Source organism: Gadus morhua, chromosome 2 (assembly GCF_902167405.1).
Source record: "Gadus morhua chromosome 2, gadMor3.0, whole genome shotgun sequence".
Taxonomy (NCBI): Eukaryota; Metazoa; Chordata; class Actinopteri; order Gadiformes; family Gadidae; genus Gadus; species Gadus morhua.
Genome location: NC_044049.1, coordinates 16337090 through 16353872, shown reverse-complemented (window position 1 = coordinate 16353872; position 16783 = coordinate 16337090). Strand labels below are relative to the sequence as shown.

Here is a 16783-nt window from a genome sequence, read left to right as displayed (position 1 = left end):
ATAACATTTTATTATTACACAGTGCATTACGGAACGCACTGCTTTTACTGTCAGGAGTGCGGTCAGATTATAGCCGGTAATAGTGCATTTGTAAGCGGTTCAACAACGTTTCGTATCGAAACATTAAAAAAGCATAGGCTATGTCTAAATAACCCAACATGACGTGACCGGAGCTTGTGAGGGAGGTGGAGCGCTATCAGTTAGATCTGGTGGGGCTTACCTCCACGCACAGTCTCAGCTCCGGTACCGTACTCCTGGATAAGGGTTGGACTCTATTTTTCTCCGGAGTTGCCGAGGGCGTGAGGCGCCGGGCGGGTGTGGGGATACTCATAAATCCCCGGCTGAGCGCCGCGGTGTTGGAGTTTACCCCGGTAGACAAGAGGGTCGCCTTCCCTGCGCCTAAGGGTTGTAGGGGGGAAAACTCTGACTGTTGTTTGTGCGTATGCACCAAACAGCAGTTCAGAGTACTCGGCCTTCTTGGAGACCCTGAATGGAGTCCTGTATCGGCTCCAGTAGGGGACTCCGTAGTTCTGCTGGGAGACTTCAACGCCCACGTGGGCAACGATGGAGACACCTGGAGAGGCGTGGTGGGGAGGAACGGCCTCCCTGATCTAAACCCGAGCTGTCGTTTGTTATTGGACTTCTGTGCTAGTCATGGATTATCCATAACGAACACCATGTTCGAACATAAGGGTGCTCATAAGTGTACCTGGTACCAGAGTACCCTAGGCCGAAGATCGATGATCGATTTCGTGATCGTGTCATCTGATTTGAGGCCGCATGTTTTGGACACTCGGGTTAAGAGAGGGGCGGAACTGTCAACGGACCACCATCTGGTGGTGAGTTGGATCACACCGGATAGACCTGGTAAGCCCAAACGAGTAGTGCGGGTGAATTGGTAACGTCTGGAGGAGGCCCCCATCCTAGGTATCTTCAACTCACACCTCCGGCTGAGTTTTTCTGGCATTCCTGTGGAGGTTGGGGTAGGGCTGGGCGATATATCGAATATATGCGATGTATCGCGAGATGTTCTCCAGGGGATGTATAAAATGCCCCTGTCGCGAACATCGAATACAAATTGGCACGCAATGTTTCTTTTTAGCCGCCGCCGGCATACTCGTGGTGCTTTCACGTGACGGGGCGACAAGATCTCATACAAAGTGAACGTAGAGACGCGTATCGAGTGAAATTTTTATTCGCGCCACACTTTCGCCGTGCACAGGCGAGCGCGTTCACGAGGATTTGTGGCACGACAAATTCGCTCGAGTTGAAATATTTCAACTTTGATGCGAATTTCGCGTGATGACAGCCAATCAGCGTTCAACAGAGTGGCCACTGAGTGATATGTGTAACGTAACAGCCAACCAGCGTTCAACCGTCAAACTCGGTGCAGTGCAGTCCGGGGTGAACTGCAGCATGGAGGAGAAAGTGATTGTTGCCGTTTGCGACTCCCGGAGCTCTATATATAATAATATATAATATAATATAATTGTTTAGATAATATCACGGCCAAAAGCTCTGTGCGCCTCCGGATGGCCGTAGCGTGGGGAGCTCATAGGGATTGGGCTTCTCTGGGTTTGTTTAACGCACAGCGTTCCCTTCTCTCGCTCTTTCCTGTGGCTCTCTAAACACATTCAATCCCCCCGCCCATTGCGAGTCCACGAGATTCTCATGGACGCGCGTGTGTGACGTAGTCTGGAAGGCGCGCTGCTGTAGGTGTGTGTACCTCCGACCGGTGAGTGAGAACAGCCAGAGAGAGAAAAAAGGATGGAAACGGAGGATTTGGTTTCGAAAAAGAATAGCACTGGATCCTTCGACATGGGGCCAAGTCAAAAATAAATATAAAAATATTATTCAATGTGGTAAATTGTAAGCATCCATTTGAATAATTTCAGGTGAATCTAGCCTATGATTTGCAATGGCCTAGGCTCCAACCTTTAATCTCATGTTGATTACCTGTAGCAAATAAAAAGAAAACCCAAATTAATACCGCTCCACCGCCCTTCACCACTTCGGAGGAGCTGGCTCTCGCCAATATCGAAGGTCGGCCGATGATGGTGGAAGGGGGGATGTCCTCTGACCCCACTGCCTCGACATCCAAGGCGTTTGTAATGAGTATTCATGCATTGTACGGTACTGCCTGGTACGGGAACTGCACTGCCCAAAGCCGCAAAATGCTGCAAAGGGTAGTGCGGACAGCTGAGAGGATCAGCGGATGTGAGCTTCCCTCCATCCAGGATACCTACAAGGCCCGGTGTGTCAGGAAGGCCCTCCGAATCATTGGGGACCCCAGCCACCCCAACCAGAAACTGTTTGAGCTACTGCCGTCAGGGAGGCGGTACCAAAGCCTAAGGGCCAAAACCCAGAGGATGACAAGCAGTTTTTTCCCCCAAGCAGTCAGACTCCTGGAAAAACACACTACGCCCCAACCATCCACACGCACACCACAACAACAGACTGTTGTTACTTTTTAGTATTATTGATGCTGCTACTTACTTATTTATTTATTTATTTTTACTTTGTTCCTTTTCATATGGTTTCTTATTCTTATTCTTATTTATTTTATCTTTTACTGTTGCTGCTATGTGAATGTTGAGGAACCAAGCCTAAGATTTTTACTCTTCAGTACTGTACTATAAGATGTAATAAAAGTGATTCTGATTCTGATTCATTGGCAATGGACATAAATAATTGTCTTGCTAATCAAATGTGAAATGATTGAGGGTAAAATAATTGTGTCATTTTTAGTTGAAGGTAACATTATTTTGGAGGAGCCGCCGACAATCAATCTCCAATCAGAGGTATATAACTATCAAAGCAAAGTATCACGTATCCTTCTAAATGTTTAATTTTTGGAAAGAATGTCTAGGTTTCCCTGATTCTTGCAGGAGACTCTGTCGCCCTGTGACTCCAGGGCGACTATGGAGGTGATTTTTAAATATTTTTTTTAACAATTCTCACAGCTATAATATGAATTTGTAGAATAAAAAATGCCTAGGCCTACATAGCGGTTATATAAGGGATAATGGACAACACGCCTCTTGACTATAGGTTAATGTAGAAGTAGAAATGTATTTGCGTAGGATAAAACCCTTGAGAGGAATCCTCTCGTTTTCGAGGGGGTCCTAAAAGTACATTACAAGACAAAAAACAATCAACAATTTACAGACATACAACAACAAAGACAGCAGGCATCAACACAAACATAGCAGAAATGGGTACCGTACAAGAATGAACACAACCTCTCAATGACCACAAATTGGCCATAGCATTAGCATAGTAAAACTGAAAGAAGTAACATAATACTATTGTAACAAAAATAATATATATATATATATATATAATAATAATAATATTAATAAGAATAAGAATAATAAAAAAGAAAAATGTATATAACATTATCTGAAACACATGCAGTTTAACTCAAATGTACGTTGAACGTGCGGGGCCACCTTCGAACTTGAAACACAGACACAGTGCGCAAGACTAAGTGCACGGCTTCTTTGTGTCGCATTGCCTACATACGGTGCAACAAGCTCGATCAGATAACGAATACCCTCTGATGAGAATCTGTATCTCTCATAAAGAATGTGGTCAGAAAATGCCAAGGGGTCAGTTCTGTCCCGAAAAACCCTCTGTCTCCGGAGAGACGCCTGTACGATAAGTGCGCCGAGGTCCACGGTAACACCCAAAAATGGTGACGCCATTGTCGGAGGAGGGGCTAGGAAGCTGCGCACGCCGATTTAAGTAGCCGAACTCCGGCTAGACTAACTAAGCCGAAAAGCTACTCCCGACCAGGTTTGGTTGCGAGCATAAGTCACCATGGTGATACAGCGACGCTTAAAGAGATTGACTTTCGTGGTACAGCTAACCCAGGCTTTCAGCTCAACATACCTCGCTAACCCTCTAATCGAGCTTCGTAGTACAGGCCCCGGATGCACTTTACTATCCTTAACCTCAGTAAGGAGGTTAAGGATTTTCTTTGTTTATTAATAACTTATAATATTACTCCCTGTTCCTTCACTTTGTTCTTGTTTTACAAGTTAGATATACACGCACACCTGTTTACACATTTTTGTTCTTGTTCCACACATGACTGACTTTGTTTTATTTATTGATACCCCCTGGCTCTACTTTGCGGTTCTTATTCACACTTGCTGTAGGCCTATGTTTGCTTCGTTCTTAGTCGGACTTGTTCCCACTTGTTTTTGGTTCCACAAGCCTCAGCCTGATATATGTGCAAAGGATATTTTTCTAAATACTCAGCATCTCAAACACTGGGTTTACATGGTGCATCCTCCTTTGCAGCGTGCAGATGGAAGGCAGTGGAATCTGCATTCGCTGGAGGGTTTTATAACCAGTGGTCCATTTTACTCCTTTCCTCACCGTATTCCTCTCTTGTTAACACTTATGTATATGCAATATCCATCCCTATTCCTTCACTTTGTTCTTTTTTTTCAAGTTGGATACACACACATTCTTGTTGTCTCACCCATTGTTTAATAAAAAAAATACTTTCATTCATCCAAGCGTAATGATTTGTTATTATTTAATATATGTGATACTTTGTGTATGGCTTAGTCTGAAAAGTATCATGGTTGTGTGGTCAACTTCTGCCTCATCAGAAGAAGTTGCCTTGAAACTAAATGCTAAATGGACTGTTGCTACTCTGCTTTCTCAATTGCTCTCTGACCACAGGTTAGTGAATCGGAATTACAAGCAAAATCAAGTTGCGCAAAAATGAACATCTTGAATCGTCTTTGATTTCAGAACAGATGTAAGATAAAAGTTAAGGTTAAGCCACTAAAGTCAGTAGCCTAGTGCTACCCATGCTAACACGAACGTGAAGCTTTCCCTCAAACTTAAAAACTAGTGCTGTCAAGCGATTAAAATATTTAATTGTGATTAATCGCATTAATGCCATAGTTAACTCATGATTAATCGCGATTAATCACAATTCTAAATTGCGATTAATCTAAATATCCCTTGATTTCTTTGTCCCATTAATTTTTCTCATTTGAATGCTCTTATCAACATGGAGAAGTACATCGGCTTGCCTTGTGCAAATGTTTTTTTTATTGATAACAACATTAGCAAAACAGGACGATAAAAAAAAAAGCCTATAGTGCAATTGAACGATGAACCAACAAAGACACTGCCTAGAACATAGCAGTCAGGCTACTGCTTCTTTGTTTTGAGCAAAAAAAAAAAAAAAAAAGTTTTTTTTAATAAAAGTTTTGCGTTAATCGCGCGATAAAAAAATTGACGCCCTTAAAATTGGTTAAAACTATTAACTATAACGTTATTAAAAACGTATCTAAGTAGCTTGCAGTTGTCACCCTACCACTCCAAATGTAAAACTGACTTTTACAAATATGCAACAATTGTCAGAAAAGTACTTGGGTAGGCCCCTATGTGTTTTTAAATTTACCTTCAATATTGCAATCGCTGCTGTCAGTCCCATTGAAGAACACAGCAGCGCGGCGTGTTTTGAACTATACAGGCTTACATGAACCACGTGCCCACCCTGCCTGCGAGATCAGAGTGTCGTAACTCTTAACTAGACTTCATAACAACCACAAGTATAGATGCCCGCAGGGACCTCTTTGCGCTTCTTTGCTTAATCAGATGAATCAACTGCTTGCGATGGTTGAACATGAGCGAGAATTGATCAGGTAATGTATAAATTGTAATGTATAATGTAACGTAATGCAAATGTTAGAATGGGTGTTAAGTTTGCCTCTTAACTGTGTGTTCACACCAAACGCGAAATTTTTCGCCCGTTCGCGTTTTCGCCGAAGTTTTGTCGCGCCACACATCATAATCTGTCGCTGTGCAAGTTTTGTCGAATTTGTCGCACCACAACCAGGTAACCACCATTGCATGTCTTTACCTTTTGTGGAAGAGGGAGAGACGTCGGAGGACCCGACGCAGTATATTCATAATATTGTAATGACCACAGAAGAGGCAGTGAATGAAGTATTGAATAGACAGAGATTTATTAGATAGGCCTATCTAATAAACCGTTGGAACACACAAGACCGGAAACATAGCAACTCCGGTAAACAAACCCCGAGAAGCCCAATCCCTATGAGCGCTCCCCGCGCTACGGCCATCCGGAGGCGCACAGAGCTTTTGGCCGTGATATTATGCATACAAATATTATATTATATATAAAGCTCCGGGAGTCGCAAACGGCAACATTCACTTTCTCCTCCATGCTGCAGTTCACCCCGGACTGCACTGCACTGAGTTTGACGGTTGAACGCTGATTGGCTGTTACGTTACACATGTGACTCAGTGGCCACGCTGTTGAAAGCTGATTGGCTGTCATCACGCGAAATTCACGTCAAAGTTCAAATATTTGAACTCGAGCGAATTTTTCGCGCGACAAATTCGCCTGTGCACGGCAAAAGTGTGGCGCGCCAAATCAAAATCCTCGGACGCCAGCCTTCCGAGTTGCACCTTTGACATAATTTCCGGTCTTGGAGCATTTATAGCGTTCCCGTTCGTCTTTGTGATTGTGTCATGAAATTGACTAGTCGATGTTTATTTAGCTACATTAGCCTCTTCAGCAAACCATCCCGAAAACAAACAACACAACTTTACATTGTATTGCACGCACAGCAAGGCCGTGCAATGCCCGAAATGAATTAGCAATGTAATCAGCATTAAGAGCATTTAAAATCAACATTAAAATGACCAACGTGGTACAAATAGAAAGAAAATAAATCTCTTCACGGGCGCAGCCATTTTTGTTGAGAGCGTCTCGGTCTACTCTCGGTCTACTCTCAGAATTCCGAGACGAAGACAAAAAGGCGGCACGCCTCCGAGAAATGCCGCTAGAAAGCTGGGAGATAATGGAGATTTCCCGAGCCATTGTTGTGACGTGAACTCGGAGGACTCGGGTAGCTCTACTTGCGCACGAAACACCAAGCGAAAACTCCGACCCAACAGTGTTCAAAGCACTTTCCTCCGAGCTTAATGGTGTGTTTCTCAATCCTTGGACGCCAGACTTCCGAGTCGAAACTCAAAGATCTCCCAGCTTTCTTGCGGCATTTCTCGGTGGCACGCCCCCTTTTTGTCTTCATCTCGGAATTCTGACAACAGGATTCAACCTAGGGTTGCCAACTTTCAGAAATTAAAATAAGGGACGCCCACCACGGGCCCGACTCTTGTGCTGGTGTTTTTAGTAAAGGGTTGATCAAGAAAGGAATTAGTCATACTTAAAGCTTGAAATGCTTTATTACCACATAACATTCTTTTATAAAGTGCAGTCAATTAAATCTTGAATGAAATCTCTTTGTGTGGCGTGTGCAGCAATGAACTTTTAAAATATAAACTAAATAAACTGAGAACTTCATGTTACTTTTTAAGTGCATAACTATAGGGACTCTCTTTGAAAATTTTTACCAAAAAAAACAGTACAAATAAACAACAAAAACACTTATAAACTTATGTAAAAAAAGAGAGTGCAAAACATTACTCCTTCCCTCAACATTACTCCTCCCCTCAAAACTGTTACTTCTTTTTCCAGGTGTACTTCTTGTTACTCCTTGCAGCACTGAGTAACTCTTTGTCTTTTAAAGCGCTGTTGTAAAACTCTGAACAGGACTGCTCAAAGTTGAGAGTGATCAGGAGCTCATTTCTCATGAGCTCTGTGGAGCACCTGTTCCTGCAGTCACTCCATTTGTTGGCCATTCTGGAGAAGATCCTTTCCACACATCCAGTGGATGCTGGGATGCTCAGGATGTGTCTGGTGATAGACAACATGTTTGGCAGGTCAGCTACTCGAAAGAGAGCCACCCACCTGGCAGCCACACCTTTGGACTTCCATTCATCTTCAGCATCTTCTTTGAGCCTCTTCAGAATGGGTTTTTCTGTGGAGCATTCATCATAAAGTTCATCCATGTTGACTTTATGGATGAGGTTGAGCTTGGTGGTCACCCTCTCAATGTCAGTAAAGGTCATGGTGCCATGGTGCAGAGAGAGAGGTTGCAGTGAGAACAACCAGTAGTGTTCCGAAAAGTTGAACCATTTCTCAACATATGAGAGTGCTGTGTTGAGGAATGCAGTAAAATCTGCCCTTGCCATGTCAGCATCAAGTGGACGGAGACGCTGCAGCTTCAATTTAGTTAAGTAGCCATAGAACTGTTAATCTCGTCTCTGTGTGAGCTTTTGCTTGAAGTTTTCCATGATGGAATATAACTCAACACAGGTGGTTTCATCACTCTCCAGCTTCTTTACAACTTCCTCAAAGAGAGAGAGGATATTATTGCAGAAAAGAAGGTAAACCTCCACAATGTCTCCATCTTCCTCAGTTGAGTCCTCACTGAACTTTAACAATGCTCGAAGTTGTTTGGGACACTCCTCCCCCCAGGCTGATGAAGTACGATTTCAGTGCAATCCAGGTTTGCATTAGCCGGGTGATGGCTGGATTAAGGGAGAGCCACCTGGTTGTGACATGTCGCAGAATTTCCTGGAACTCAACATCACAAAACCTACAAAACTCTTTGAGTGATTCTCTTCGTTTGGCAGATGTGGAAAAGAAGGCATAGACCTTCAGCACAACATTTTCCACATCTACAGTGAGCTGGTCAAGAGCATGCTTCACTGTGTTGTGCAAAATATGGGCATGGCAGTTTCCTTGCAGCAGATCTTTTTGTTACTTCTTCAAGTTGGTGAAGACAGAGTTGTGAATTCCATAATTCACATTTGTGTTGTCTGCAGTGCACTAAATGCTGTCACATGATCCAACGACAAGCCAAATTTGTCAAGCGACTGCTCTGTGAGAGCTACAATCCCAGCAGCTCATCTGCATTTTCAATGAAATCCAGCATTTTGTTGGTGACCCCACATTCTGGACTGAAGTATTGAACAGCAAGGGGGAACATCTTCCTGTTTCCTTTATTTGATGCATCTGTCTGAATGGAAAATGGGAGGGGTTTATCTGATGTTAGGGCCTTGAGAACATCAGCCACTGCCTTTGGAGCAAGGACGTCTTTAACCACTGACTCTGCCATTGTTGTCCCTATAATTTTTTTTTTTTTTAATTTTTGAATCCAGGAGAATCTTTTGATTCGGTTTATGTGCACAGTCAACACTGTTGTAGCTGAGGTTGTGTCTTACTGTGTGGTACACCTGTGTCACCTCAGCTGCGGTAATATAGAGAGGAGGAGTGGGATGACATATTGTTGATTAAATTGAACATTCGTCTGCTGCCTGTCTTGTCACTCGAAAAGAAGTCAGGTCATCCAAACAGTTAATCCACACTAATAATATAATTGATGTTATGATCACTGAACACTGCATTCCTCAAAAATATAAAAATTGTGACACAGAATACACAGAAAGCTCTACAAACATTTTTAATCTAGGAAATGTATGTATATTAAAGAATAAAGGTTTTCTTTTAACAAATGTATTTATTTATTTATTAACTGTTAATCCATTAGTATGATTTGTTCTTTAAATGGCCATATATAATATTTATATACTTCTGTATATTAAATAAATGGTCGTTCATTCGACTTTTAAAACTCAACATCCTAAACAATCAATCAAACCACAACAGTTTACTAAAATAGGCTCTGCCCATGCACTGCGATGTTCTGGCAAAAGCACAACCAGATAGGAAATCAATCACATAATGAACATAAATAATCAACATAATGTCCCATACCGTATCAACCTCAGGAGATGATTGGGGTATGAAGAACTGTGACACTGACGCTTGGGTCTTCTGTGATCTTTCGTGTCTGCAGTGTTGCTCTCCTGTTGCATGCTGTCTGATGTCAGACAGCCCACCGTGCGCCACTGAAAACACTCGCCGACATATTTTACAACTTGCCTTGTAAACATCTCCACTGACGCTGTCCAGTCAAGGATGTGCGTCTTCCCACTCACGTCCGTACTTCTGCAAGCGTTTACGCTTTTGAAGACGTGGTGGAGTATCGGGTGTAGTGGACATTTTTAAAAAGCGCGGGTTTTGTGAGCAGCGCCGGTGTGTGGTGTCTGTCGCTAGGCAACCGTGACCACCACACGCATGCGCAGACACACAGATGACTGGAGCGGGTCTTGCGTAGATCCCGCCGCGACAATTTTGCTGACCGTAGTATTCCCTGAGTTTTGTTTTGATCATTATTGTTAGATTTAGTATTTGTGTGTGACAGACATGTGTATTGGACATTTATGGAAATACGGAACAAATTGCGTCCCGTATTGGTTCAATACGGGACGCAACATTTAATTGCCAAATAAGGGACGATTCCGTATTTTACGGGACGGTTGGCAACCCTTAAGCCCAGTTCAGACCAAAGATTCACCTTGCAACGGCTTGCAACGAGACGGTTTTAGAACGTCGCAGGGGCAGTGTGAACGGGTCCTTGCAAGCCGTTGCAAGGCGTCGCAAGGCGTTGCAAGGAGTCGCCAGAGATTGAACATGTCAAATTTGTGGTCGATAGTGTTTAAATGTGGTCGATAGGGTTTAAATGTGGTCGATAGGGTTTACATGTTTAAATGTGGTCGATAGTGTTTATATATGGTCGATACGGTTTACATGTGGTCGATAGGGTTTAAATGTGGTCCATAGTGTTTAAATGTGGTCCATAGTGTTTAAATGTGGGCGATAGTGTTTAAATGTGGTCGATAGGGTTAACGTGTGGTCCATAGTGTTTAAATGTGGGTGATAGTGTTTAAACGTGGGCGATAGTGTTTACATGTGGTCGATAGGGTTTACATGTGGTCCATAGTGTTTAAATGTGGTCGATAGTGTTTACATGTGGTCGATATTGTTTAAATGTGATCGATAGTGTTAAATGTTCTTTTCCCTAACTCTCCACCTCAAGCTGGTGTGTAGTGAGCGTTCTGGCACCGATTGGCTGCCGTGCATCACCCAAGTGGGTGCTACATATTGGTGGTGGTTAGTGAGGTCCCCCCTTCACTTTAGGTGTCTTTGAGTGTTATTAATTATTATTATTATTCATGTTTAACCTCTGTTTTCCTTTTATTCCTAGTCTGTTTTACATAGTTTTGAATGATGACTATATGCTCTGTAAGGTGACCTTGGGTGTCTTGAAAGGCGCCTCTAAATTAAATGTATTATTATTATTATTATTAAATCGCAAGGTCCAGTTTTAGAACGCGGCGATTTAACTATTCCTCTTCAGCCAATCACAGCACAGAACAACTTGTACGTCACGGCCTTACTCCGTCCCGGTACCGTACTGTCGTATTTTGTTGATGTATTTGCACTTTTAATCTTGCTGAATTCTACGACGAATAATTGTGTCCAAATACAGATATGAGGACGACAAATGACCTGAAAAGATTTGGTTGGGGTTTGTCTCATTTTTCCTGCATTTACAGTGTGGGCGCAGAATTCGACGGTGCGCTAGATTGATTGTGGCATCGTTGATTGCGACCTGCGTTGCTTGTGGACTCTGTGATGATCGCAGAGACGAATAATTGTGTCCAAATACAGATATGAGGACGACAAATGACCTGAAAACACTTGGTTGGGGTTTGACTCATTTTCCCCGCATTTACAGTGTGGTCGCAGATTTCGACGGTCTGCTGTCATGAATTGTGACCCATCGGGGATTGCGACCTGCTGCTTGTGGACTCTGTGATGATCGCAGACATGAATAATTGTGTCCAAATACAAATATGAGGACGACAAATGGCCTGAAAACATTTGGTTGGAGTTTGACTCATTTTCCCCGCATTTACAGTGTGGTCGCAGATTTCGACGGTCTGCTGTCATGAATTGTGACCCATCGGGAATTGCGACCTGCTGCTTGTGGACTCTGTGATGATCGCAGACATGAATAATTGTGTGCACATACAGATATGAGGACGACAAATGACCGGAAAATGCAATGTATCCAACAACGGGTAATTTAAACTAACTGTTTAAACCGCCGCCCATCCTCACTTATCGTGCAGGAGACAGAGGGTTTTTCGGGATAGAACCGAATATCTGACGATATTCTTTATGAGAGATACAGATTCTCATCAGAGGGTATTCGTTATTTGATTGTCCTTGTTGGACCGTGTGTAGGCAATGCTACACAAAGAAGCCGTGCACTTACTGTTGCGCAGTGTGTCTGTGTTTCACTGCGATTTTTTGCCACGGGCATATATTTACATGCAGTTGGTGATGCAGAACATATTGGCAAAATACGGTGTGCCGTGCTAATCACAAGGTTGTAGCTGAGCTCAATATTTTGCTCAATATGTTCTTGGCGTTTCCCAGCTTCTTGCCCAGTCAAATTGTCAAGGAAGGATTTTACACACTTTCAGGTCAAATAAAACCTCCTGAGTGGATCGAGGTAGCGCGTCAGTCTTGAATTTCGGCGTGCGAGATTCGTCTCCCAAGTGATGTGCATTTATGTGTAGCTTAAAATGTCCCAATTCTTATATCATATGGAATATGACTGATTCACTAAAGGTTACGGAATAATGCAGTGTGTACACGTTTGCATTTGTAACATTCTACAGAATCCCTTTATAGGATTCCCCAAACTGATTGGAGCAATTGACTGCACTAATGTACTGGACCTTTAGGGGAACATGAGGCTGACTTTGTCAACAGAAAGTCAACCCATAGCATCAATGTGCAGGTAAAGTAACTACTATCTGGGCTATATTATGTGGGAAGTGAAATTGCATGCAGGTATACTAAAACTTTGTTATATGCTTCATAATGGCCCAACTATTGTTGGGCCATTATGGAAATGCCATTTTCAGATGACTTGTGACCAACCGTGGTAAAGTTGGTTTTATATTGGACGTTGGATATTCGACACATTCGAAAAATCTATTTAGCACTGGCTTTGATATACGAATTTGTGTCTAACCAACTTAGATGTGTTATTACAAGGCCTGTCTATGTAAAGCAAAAAATGTTTTACAAAAAAAACATCTTTTGATTTTATATCATTTTTAACGTTGATAAATGCTTTAAAACGATTATGTACTATTGCTATTTACTTACCCTTTTCAAAACACAGAGGGTGAACTCAGCTAACTGCCCTACACATAAGACAAAGCTTATTCTCTAAAAAAAAACCACCCTTTTATCTTATATAATTTTTTAATGTTAAATGCTATAAATCTATTATGCGGCTTGACCTTTTGACCTACACATATCAAAACACATCTGGTGAACTCAGCTAACTGCCCCACACATAACACAAAGCTTATTTTTTCCAAAAACCCACCTTTTGATTTTATACAATTTTTTTAATGTTAAAAAAGGCTATAAATCTATTATGCGGCTTGACCTTTTGACCTACCCATATCAAAACACATCTGCTGTAATCAGCTAACTGCCCCACACATAACACAAAGCTTCTTTTTTCCAAAAACCCACCTTTTGATTTTATACTATTTTTTTAATGTTAAAAAAGGCTATAAATCTATTATGCGGCTTGACCTTTTGACCTACCCATATCAAAACACGTGTGATGAACCCATCTAACTGCCCCACACATAACACAAAGCTTATTTTTTCCAAAAACCCACCTTTTGATTTTATACTATTTTTTTAATGTTAAAAAAGGCTATAAATCAATTATGCGGCTTGACCTTTTGACCTACCCATATCAAAACAAATCTGGTGAACCCATGTAACTGCCCCACACATAACACAAAGCTTATTTTTTCCAAAAACCCACCTTTTGATTTTATACAATTTTTTTAATGTTAAAAAGGCTATAAATCTATTATGCGGCTTGACCTTTTGACCTACCCATATCAAAACACGTGTGATGAACCCATCTAACTTCCCCACACATAACACAAAGCTTATTTTCTCAAAACACCTACCCTTTGATTTTATATATATTTTTTACTCTCAGAAAAAGCTATGAATCTATTATGCGGCTTGACCTTTTGACCTACCCATATCAAAACACATCTGGTGAACCCATCTAACTGCCCCACACATAACACAAAGCTTATTTTCTCAAAATACCTACCCATTGATTTTATATATATTTATTACTCAGAAAAAGCTATAAATCTATTATGCGGCTTGACCTTTTGACCTACCCATATCAAAACATGTGTGATGAACCCATCTAACTGCCCCACACATAACACAAAGCTTATTTTCTCAAAATACCTACCCTTTGATTTTATATATATTTTTTAACGTTAAAAAAATTGTATAAAATCAAAAGGTGGGTTTTTGGAAAAAATAAGCTTTGTGTTATGTGTGGGGCAGTTAGATGGGTTCATCACACTTGTTTTGATATGGGTAGGTCAAAAGGTCAAGCCGCATAATAGATTTATAGCCTTTTTTAACATTAAAAAAATTGTATAAAATCAAAAGGTGGGTTTTTGGAAAACAGAAGCTTTGTGTTATGTGTGGGGCAGTTAGCTGAGTTCACCAGATGTGTTTTGATATGGGTAGGTCAAAAGGTCAAACCGCATAATAGATTTATAGCCTTTTTTAACATTAAAAAAATAGTATAAAATCAAAAGGTGGGTTTTTGGAAAAAATAAGCTTTGTGTTATGTGTGGGGCTGTTAGATGATTACAGCAGATGTGTTTTGATATGGGTAGGTCAAAAGGTCAAGCCGCATAATAGATTTATAGCCTTTTTTAACATTAAAAAAATTGTATCAAATCAAAAGGTGGGTTTTTGGAAAAAATAAGCTTTGTGTTATGTGTGGGGCAGTTAGCTGAGTTCACCAGATGTGTTTTGATATGGGTAGGTCAAAAGGTCAAGCCGCATAATAGATTTATAGCCTTTTTTAACATTAAAAAAATAGTATAAAATCAAAAGGTGGGTTTTTTGAAAAAATAAGCTTTGTGTTATGTGTGGGGCAGTTAGCTGAGTTCACCAAATGCGTTTTGATATGGGTAGGTCAAAAGGTCAAGCCGCATAATAGATTTATAGCCTTTTTTAACATTAAAAAAATTGTATAAAATCAAAAGGTGGGTTTTTGGAAAAAATAAGCTTTGTGTTATGTGTGGGGCAGTTAGCTGAGTTCACCAGATGTGTTTTGATATGGGTAGGTCAAAAGGTCAAGCCGCATAATAGATTTATAGCCTTTTTTAACATTAAAAAAATAGTATAAAATCAAAAGGTGGGTTTTTTGAAAAAATAAGCTTTGTGTTATGTGTGGGGCAGTTAGCTGAGTTCACCAGATGCATTTTGATATGGGTAGGTCAAAAGGTCAAGCCGCATAATAGATTTATAGCCTTTTTTAACATTAAAAAAATTGTATAAAATCAAAAGGTGGGTTTTTGGAAAAAAGAAGCTTTGCGTTATGTGTGGGGCAGTTAGCTGAGTTCACCAGATGTGTTTTGATATGGGTAGGTCAAAAGGTCAAACCGCATAATAGATTTATAGCCTTTTTTAACATTAAAAAAATAGTATAAAATCAAAAGGTGGGTTTTTGGAAAAAATAAGCTTTGTGTTATGTGTGGGGCAGTTAGATGGGTTCATCACACGTGTTTTGATATGGGTAGGTTAAAAGGTCAAGCCGCATAATAGATTTATAGCTTTTTCTGAGTAAAAAATATATATAAAATCAATGGGTAGGTATTTTGAGAAAATAAGCTTTGTGTTATGTGTGGGGCAGTTAGCTGAGTTCACCAGATGTGTTTTGATATGGGTAGGTCAAAAGGTCAGGCCGCATAATAGATTTATAGCCTTTTATAGCCTTTTTTAACATTACAATTTTTTTATAAAATCAAAAGGTGGGTTTTTTAAAAAATAAGCTTTGTGTTATGTGTGGGGCAGTTAGCTGAGTTCACCAGATGTGTTTTGATATGGGTAGGTCAAAAGGTCAGGCCGCATAATAGATTTATAGCCTTTTTTAACATTAAAAAAATTGTATAAAATCAAAAGGTGGGTTTTTGGAAAAAAGAAGCTTTGTGTTATGTGTGGGGCAGTTAGCTGAGTTCACCACATGTGTTTTGATATGGGTAGGTCAAAAGGTCAAGCCGCATAATAGATTTATAGCCTTTTTTAACATTAAAAAAATTGTATAAAATCAAAAGGTGGGTTTTTGGAAAAAATAAGCTTTGTGTTATGTGTGGGGCAGTTAGATGGGTTCATCACATGTGTTTTGATATGGGTAGGTCAAAAGGTCAAGCCGCATAATAGATTTATAGCCTTTTTTAACATTACATTTTTTTATAAAATCAAATGGTGTTTTTTTTTTTAAAGAAATAAGCTTTGTTTTACATAGGTAGGCCTTGTATTAACACATCTAAGTTGGTTTGACACAAATTCGTCCATCGAAGCCAGTGCTAAATACATTTTTCGAATGTGTTGAATATCCAACGTCCAATATAAAACTAACTTTGCCACGGTTTGTGACCATCGACTTATGGTTACCAGTGTGGATGCCAAATGGCCTGGCTCGGTCCATGACTCCCGTATTTTTCGGGAGTCAAGTCTTTGCCAACTGTTTCAGCAAGGTGTGGCGCAATACAAATGATCACTAACTGTAAATGTTGATTAAGGCACTGATCACATTATGTTCTTTGTAATAGGCCGTTATGATGGAATTCTTGTTGGGGACAGAGGGTATGCCTGCATGCCGTTCCTAATTCAGATTCAGATTCAGACTTTATTGTCATTGTTCAAACTTGTACAATGAAATTGGGGTGGTGCTCACTAATCATAGTGCATATAAAATCAAAAGGTGGGTTTTTGGAAAAAAGAAGCTTTGTGTTATGTGTGGGGCAGTTAGCTGAGTTCACCACATGTGTTTTGATATGGGTAGGTCAAAAGGTCAAGCCGCATAATAGATTTATAGCC

At 40.8% G+C, this 16783-nt stretch overlaps 1 pseudogene; it reads left to right on the top strand.

Annotated features, from left to right (window-relative positions):
* The first annotated feature begins 2174 nt into the window (after positions 1-2174).
* LOC115533306 (putative nuclease HARBI1) lies at positions 2175-16622 on the top strand (annotated as a pseudogene).
* The last annotated feature ends 161 nt before the right edge of the window (positions 16623-16783 follow it).